At 40.5% G+C, this 6,987-nt stretch overlaps 1 non-coding gene across 1 annotated transcript; it reads left to right on the top strand.

The window, feature by feature from the left end:
• Positions 1 to 6,623: 6,623 nt before the first annotated feature.
• Trnas-uga lies at positions 6,624 to 6,698 on the top strand. The gene has a single exon. It is a non-coding gene; the product is annotated as a tRNA-Ser (tRNA).
• The last annotated feature ends 289 nt before the right edge of the window (positions 6,699 to 6,987 follow it).

A 6,987-nucleotide genomic window follows, 5' to 3' on the forward strand; every position in this document is an offset into this window, starting at 1 on the left:
GAAAGGCTTGTCAAAACTCCCGAGCGGAGTTGCAGTGACGCGCTGCCGACCTCATGCGAATCGCCGGTTCGCCTTCCAAATAGCCACACATATATTCTATCTTATGTGAATCTGCCCAGTCAGGGGTAAGACAGAATTCAAATTGCTCGAGCCATGCTTGTGGATGTATTCCTTTTTGCGAATTTCGAAATATCCCAAACTTTCTCACCCTAAGGAAATGTTTGAAATCAAATCCGCGCATTTCCTCCCGGCGAGGCCCTTGAATGTTTCTATTCTTCTCGTGTCTGCCCCTCAAAATACATTCTTCCCTGTCGTCAAAATCTCCCTCGTGGCCCGGAGTCCCTCTCTGCACTGTTCGTACAGCTATTTTTAGTGCTATTGGCGAGTTCGGAATCACACCCCACGCGGCTTTCCAGATGCGCCACGCGTTCTTGTAATTCGCGTGTTACAGCTTTGTGCCGCCTGTTCACTTCGAACTGTCCCTTCTGAAATCTAAGAAGTGAATGCACTTCTTCGGTCTCTACGACCGCTACCGGTGTAGTATTGTTATCGCTCTCCGTCACCTTCGTCGTGCCTACGATGTCCGCTAATGCCGCAATCTTATCATGTATTTGTCTGTTGTCCTCCACCCCAGTCTGCTTCAATTGTTCTACTTGCTGTTCGGGTGCGTGAATCGCTTGACTGTTGTCCGCTACTGTGTTGCTAACGGATGGGGGACAATGCGTTTCCGCCTCCTGATCCCTGGAGAGTACCTGCTGGCGTTCCCTTTGGCATTCTTCTCTCAGCGCTTGGAAATTCCTAAGTAGCTGTTCCTCGCTCTCTTTCGATTCTGCGTCGCGCCTCCGCTTGCCCTGTTCTAAGGCTTGCAGACGATCATCGATTTGTTCAAATGTACGGCCTAATTCTTTCATAATATCACTTCTTATTTCACTTGCCAGATTGTTTATTCTTTGTGAGATATCATCGGACACTCTCCGCATCGACTTGTCGACTTTATTTGTCTGCTGGATTAGTTTTTCGTCTATTTGTTCGCCTAGCTCTTGGATTGATTTTTCAGATTTCTCTGCGTTTTCTTTATTTTGATGCAATAAGGCTTTCATGAGTTCTGCCAAATCAAAATGGTTAGTTGGAGGCAAATTAATTTCTGGCTCTGATGTGTGCCCGTTTGTCCTGTTTTGCATTTCCTCTGAAGTATTCGCCATTGCATTTTCGGAACCGTCCAACGTGTTAATATTCGAAATCAAATTATCCCCTTGGTCCATGTTGCTTAAGTTGTTGGACCGCCTACTTTTAGTTTGGTTACGAGTCTGCATTAGTTCAATTTATACCCAGTACGCAACACACTAATCAGAATAAATGTATCCCCCAAAAATTACGACAGTCACACGAAAGGTACCCAACTTAGTACACACTTTTTCACAAGTAAAACAAATTTATATCTTTGATCGAAGTCAGTGCAATTTACAAGCGAGAAAAAAAACACATACATATAAAACACACAAATATAGAAAACAAAACAAGACAAAAAACACAACGCCACTCAACAACGCCGTGAATCTTTTGAAAGTCTGCTCAGAAACAATGCAGAAGTTGTTTGAGCGCTGCAGGGAAAAAAATTAAGATTATACAACGCTCGCAATCTAACGTTTCAGAGATTCCACAGTCTAGCAGAATCACAGAACAGGGTCGCCACGTGTAATGTTGTTGCATTAATTTGTTCTGTGAGCAGTGCTGATATTCAAGACCATAAAAGTGGGTTAAAAGCTGTGAGCTATCTGAGGAAGTTAACCTTGCATTATTGCGCAACTGTTTCACCAGGTATCCAGTCTAGCTTACCAAATTCCAACCAGACTTAACATTAATTATAATCTTTTAGTACTCATCTTACGTTAACCGGTGATATATATATAAAAAGACAATTTAAATAAAAAGAAATAAATCAGTTTATATTTGGACATTTATTTTAACCTTGATCATTGTTCCCTTGAAATTTCAGCATATCAAACTTGATTCACAACTAAACTGGTGCCTTATTTAGGATTGTGTAAACGTGAGTTTGTAATCTTGCGGAACACATCAAATAGGGAGCCAAGATTGGGAGACTACATACAACACTGCATTCATAAAATAACATACGAAGAACGTTGAAACATATGCAAGAGGAAATTAACCACAACCAACCGATTCAATTTTCACCCAAAGAAGTTACGTTCGTAGCACAATCCTGTGGGTCATGAAATCACCACACTCTGGTATACTAAATTCATACTAACTCTCTGTGAAATCTTCCTGAAAAGAATAGCTGAGGGCTACTTTGATGCTTACACCACATGCTTCACGTGGTCAACTTGGGTTACACAAAGAGTGTAACTCCACAATAATTTTGATAATTAAAATAAATTACATCGAATTGCAAGTTACAAAAGAAATCCTCGAACTGGTTACTATCGTCTTACTGTTAACCAAATGGGTCAAACAATTGTATAAGCACGTGGTACTGGTCTCACAAAGTACACCCCACGTGGGTTGAACATAAAGAAAAGTTTCTATATTGAAAAATATTGTCAAGACGAGACGTTATAATCTCACGCACATTCGCATTTAAGATTGATGATCTTAGTTAGAGTTACTGATCAATACATGGTTCCACTTAACTCACAAAGTAGTGACAAAGCAACTAGCGGAAGATATTCTGAACTTCACACTCGAAATACACTGCTTTGCAATTTAAGATAACATTAGACAGTTTAGAGCTAAACCTGAAATAAACGCGATTAAATTTTCAGTTATGCTGAACTTAAGAAATCCATTGTCCTACCGACTTAGCAGACACGTGCTTAGCCAGAGATCTTACCATTTCAGACGCTCGCCGTGGACAGACTGCCGTGGGTCTCTCCTGAGGGGTGCCTCCCAAATACAAACGAAAGGGACCAGAGAGACAGCTTCCTATACCAACATGACAAGGGACGGACAGGACCAAACTAAGAATAGAAACCTCTTTGCTTCTAGAAAGCATAGCTACCTGTTCCGACGTTGGTCCTACTGTTCTCTAGCAGACACGCTTGTCTGCTACCATCCAGCATGCAAGTAGAAGTGCATTTGCTCATTCATTCTTTCACACAGAAGGGAAGGAGGATGACAGTATCTTTATCATATACAGTATATAAAAGAAAGCGGATGTAGGTTCCGTGTGCGACTGTGTGACATGAATTACATATAAACTGTGTTTTAAAGTGTAGTAGTGTGACAGATCGTTCTTGTTTATGTGTAAAAGTAACACGTTTCACTGCTCAGTCTCCTCCCAGATAATCAGAAACACCACAGTAAATTTAGAAGTGGAATGTATGCCGTAAATGATAACAAATTTAAGAAATTAACATGAAAGGAATCCAACAGAGACCTTTCAACTGGAAGCTTCATCGATTTTATCAAAACGTTTTCCACGGAGCTGTTCCTTCAATTATAGAAACAAAACAAAATCTGGCAGATTCTTATCAGGACTGAACGGTGGGTGGGGAAGTATTTTCCAACCATATTTGCGGAGCGTTTCTCTCACTGGTTGTGGAATATGTGGTCTTGCATTATCGTGCAAAATGAGGACACCAGCTGCAAGCATGTCAGGTCTTATTTGAGGAATTTTCGGGCGCAAAACGTTTTGCAGAAACTGCTTATAGTACGCGTCTGTTACAGACGTCCCCTGGGGCATTCTACTTGTAGCTCTTCTCATACACAAACATCATCATCAGTTTTACCTTTGATTGTCCGCGGCGGAAGTTTTTCGGGAGTGGAGGGTCGGAACTTTTTCATTTTGATGACTGAGAAATTATGTTATGGTTCAAAATCATGTATGTAGGTTTCATCAAGTGCAACAATTCTTTTCTGAGATTGTTCTCCTTCTTTTCTTCATTTGTGTGGTAATATTATCTGTAGTTGCTTTTTCAATTCTTGAGGGTGTTTTCGTTCTGTCGTTGCCACTACAAAAAATGAGTTGCTTTATCGATGAAATCAGAATATAGGTCGTGAATCTCCGCTATCGTGCTAATATTAGTTCCCACCACCGACCGAAGTTTCCATGTTTCACATATAAACTAGTTGGTTTCTTCCCTTATAAGCAATCCGGATGCACGGCCGAGCTTGTGATGGTTGGCCGAGATATGGGTGTACTTTCCAGGTTTAGCGCAGCTGTTGAAGAGACAATAACTTTTAAGGGGGACGTTCATGAAAGACGCACACTATTTAAAAGATGCACCGAATCCACAATTCTGAAGATATGGCAATGAAATTTTGTATGATGCTTTCCATGAAATCAACACATTTACTTTTAAGATCCTATGATTATATATGTTTCACTTTTTTATGGAATTAAGAAATTTTATTTGCAAAAAAATAATATGTATATGTTCCCTTTCTCACAAACTATTCGAGACATTTCTACAAAATTTTCTCTGTGTAATCCCTTTGCACATAGTAAGCTTTTGTTATACGGTTGTTTGAATATATCGAATAAGAGAATTTTATTGATTTTGTAATTATAATTCTGTAAGTATAATATAAAATTCATGCAAAATTCCAAGAATTTTCCCCATAACCCAATTTACCTTCAGAATTTCAAAAATTAGTCTGGAGATAACATTTATTGGGCTTAAAGAAACAAGTGTACAAAATTTCATAATTCTAGCCTTCATAGAGTCTGAGAAAAAGGTACATAAAATTAAAAAAAACAACATAATTTTCAGGAAATGCAATTTATAAAGTTCAGCCTAACGTTTTTTTCCTGTATCACCACTTCATAAGGGCCCAGATTTGTACTTAGGGTCCTCTTCCCCTTAAGTGCTGCTCTTGTGGTTTTGTGTTTTCTGCCTTCTTTTCTTTACCAAGTCTTCAACTGATTTCCCGCAGAAAGGCGCTGTAAATCTATTTTTCTCAACATGTCTGCAGTGAAATTTCCTATCTTAAAGCCCATTGTCTATAATTCCTTCATCCTCTCTATGTTTCCATCGTTAGATACAAGAACTGTGTCATAAGCTTCAGTTGTGACAATTGCAGCACATGAAAATACAGTTTTAGGGCATCGTTTCCATATGAGTGAATTTAGAGACTAATTTGGATTCTGGGTTTTGCCATGAACACACTTCTATAGAAGTACAAAATCGGCCATAAATCTATAAGTAGGCTTAACAACATCCAGGATACATGTTGGAAGCCTCTCCTTGTGAATGCAGGGATTGTTATCCCTCTGAGCTTGCTGATATTTACTTCAGATAATATGGCACAGATGATAGTGGGATGTTCATCTGTTGACACCATGTGGAAATGTGTAGCCCATATTATACTTTTCATGTGATTTACACTTCATAGGTTCTATCTGATTGCCTTGCCATAATAAACTTGAAGAATGTCTATCATCTTCTTTGTCAGTCTGTTGTGTCCACTAATGTCCAACAGCTCATCTATAAAACGAATGAGTATGTGTCACATCCTTCTAGATGGATCTCGTACAAGTTTGCGTGAAAGTAATTCACGGAATAGTTGTCCGCCGAGCTAGTATTGAAGTGTTGCTTGAAAATGGGTGAGGCAAGAAGATCGCGTCACACATTTAATCATATTTCAGGCACTTCAGATGTGATTTTGTCATTGAAACTACGGGAACTTATTTTCCATGATTTCTAGTGATAAATGAAAAATAAATGGAAAATTGACATTTTCGGTATTTTTCATAGACGTCCCCAATAAAGAGTGAGCTCATGCATTACACACGTCGCATAACAAATTCGTCATACGCTTGTAATTGATCCAGTGTTCTCCTTTATTATTTCCTGTTTGACACATACCATTTGGATCATTAGCTTGTAAAAGTTTTGCATACGTGCCTGCACCATTAGATTAAAGAAAGATATATTTTAGAGTTTCCTAAACAACTCAGTTCATCCACTTCTGCACTTCTTAAAAGTGCAAACCGTCGAGAGAGGCAAATCAGTACGTTACTAGAATGAGATTTTCACTCTGCAGCAGAGTGTGCGCTGATATGAAACTTCCTGGCAGATTAAAACTGTGTTCCCGACCGAGACTCGAACTCGGGACCTTTGCCTTTCGCGGGCAAGTGCTCTACCATCTGAGCTACCGAAGCACGACTCACGGCCGGTACTCACAGCTTTACTTCTGCCAGTACCTCGTCTCCTACCTTCCAAACTTTACAGTAGCTCTCCTGCGAACCTTGCAGAACTAGCACTCCTGAAAGAAAGGATATTGCGGAGACATGGCTTAGCCACAGCCGGGGGGATGTTTCCAGAATGAGATTTTTACTCTGCAGCGGAGTGAGTCGTGCTTCGGTAGCTCAGTTGGTAGAGCGCTTGCCCGCGAAAGGCAAAGGTCCCGAGTTCGAGTTTCGGTCGGGCACACAGTTTTAATCTGCCGGGAAGTTTCATATCAGCGCACACTCCGCTGCAGAGTGAAAATCTCATTCTGGAAACATCCCCCAGGCTGTGGCTAAGCCATGTCTCCGCAATATCCTTTCTTTCAGGAGTGCTAGTTCTGCAAGGTTCGCAGGAGAGCTTCTGTAAAGTTTGGAAGGTAGGAGACGAGGTACTGGCAGAAGTAAAGCTGTGAGTACCGGGCGTGAGTCGTGCTTCGGTAACTCAGTTGGTAGAGCGCTTGCCCTTGAAAGGCAAAGGTCCCGAGTTCGAGTCTCGGTCGGGCACACAGTTTTAATCTGCCAGGAAGTTTCAGTATGTTACTGTTATGTTTTTGTGATCTTCAGGCCTATACTGGTTTGATGCAGCTCCCTTAGTTAGTCCATACTGTGCATGCCTTTTCATCTCCGCATAACTACTGCAGCCTACATCCAATTGGACCTACTTCCTGTATTCCAGCGTAGGTCTCACCCGTGGTAATGGGATTCTTAGTTTGGATAATCAAAAGGGCTACTCTACTCACTCAGCTATTTATACATTTATCGAGCATAAAATAAAATCTTTACATGATAAAATA

The sequence above is a fragment of the Schistocerca americana genome, chromosome 6 (assembly GCF_021461395.2).
Source record: "Schistocerca americana isolate TAMUIC-IGC-003095 chromosome 6, iqSchAmer2.1, whole genome shotgun sequence".
NCBI lineage: Eukaryota > Metazoa > Arthropoda > Insecta > Orthoptera > Acrididae > Schistocerca > Schistocerca americana.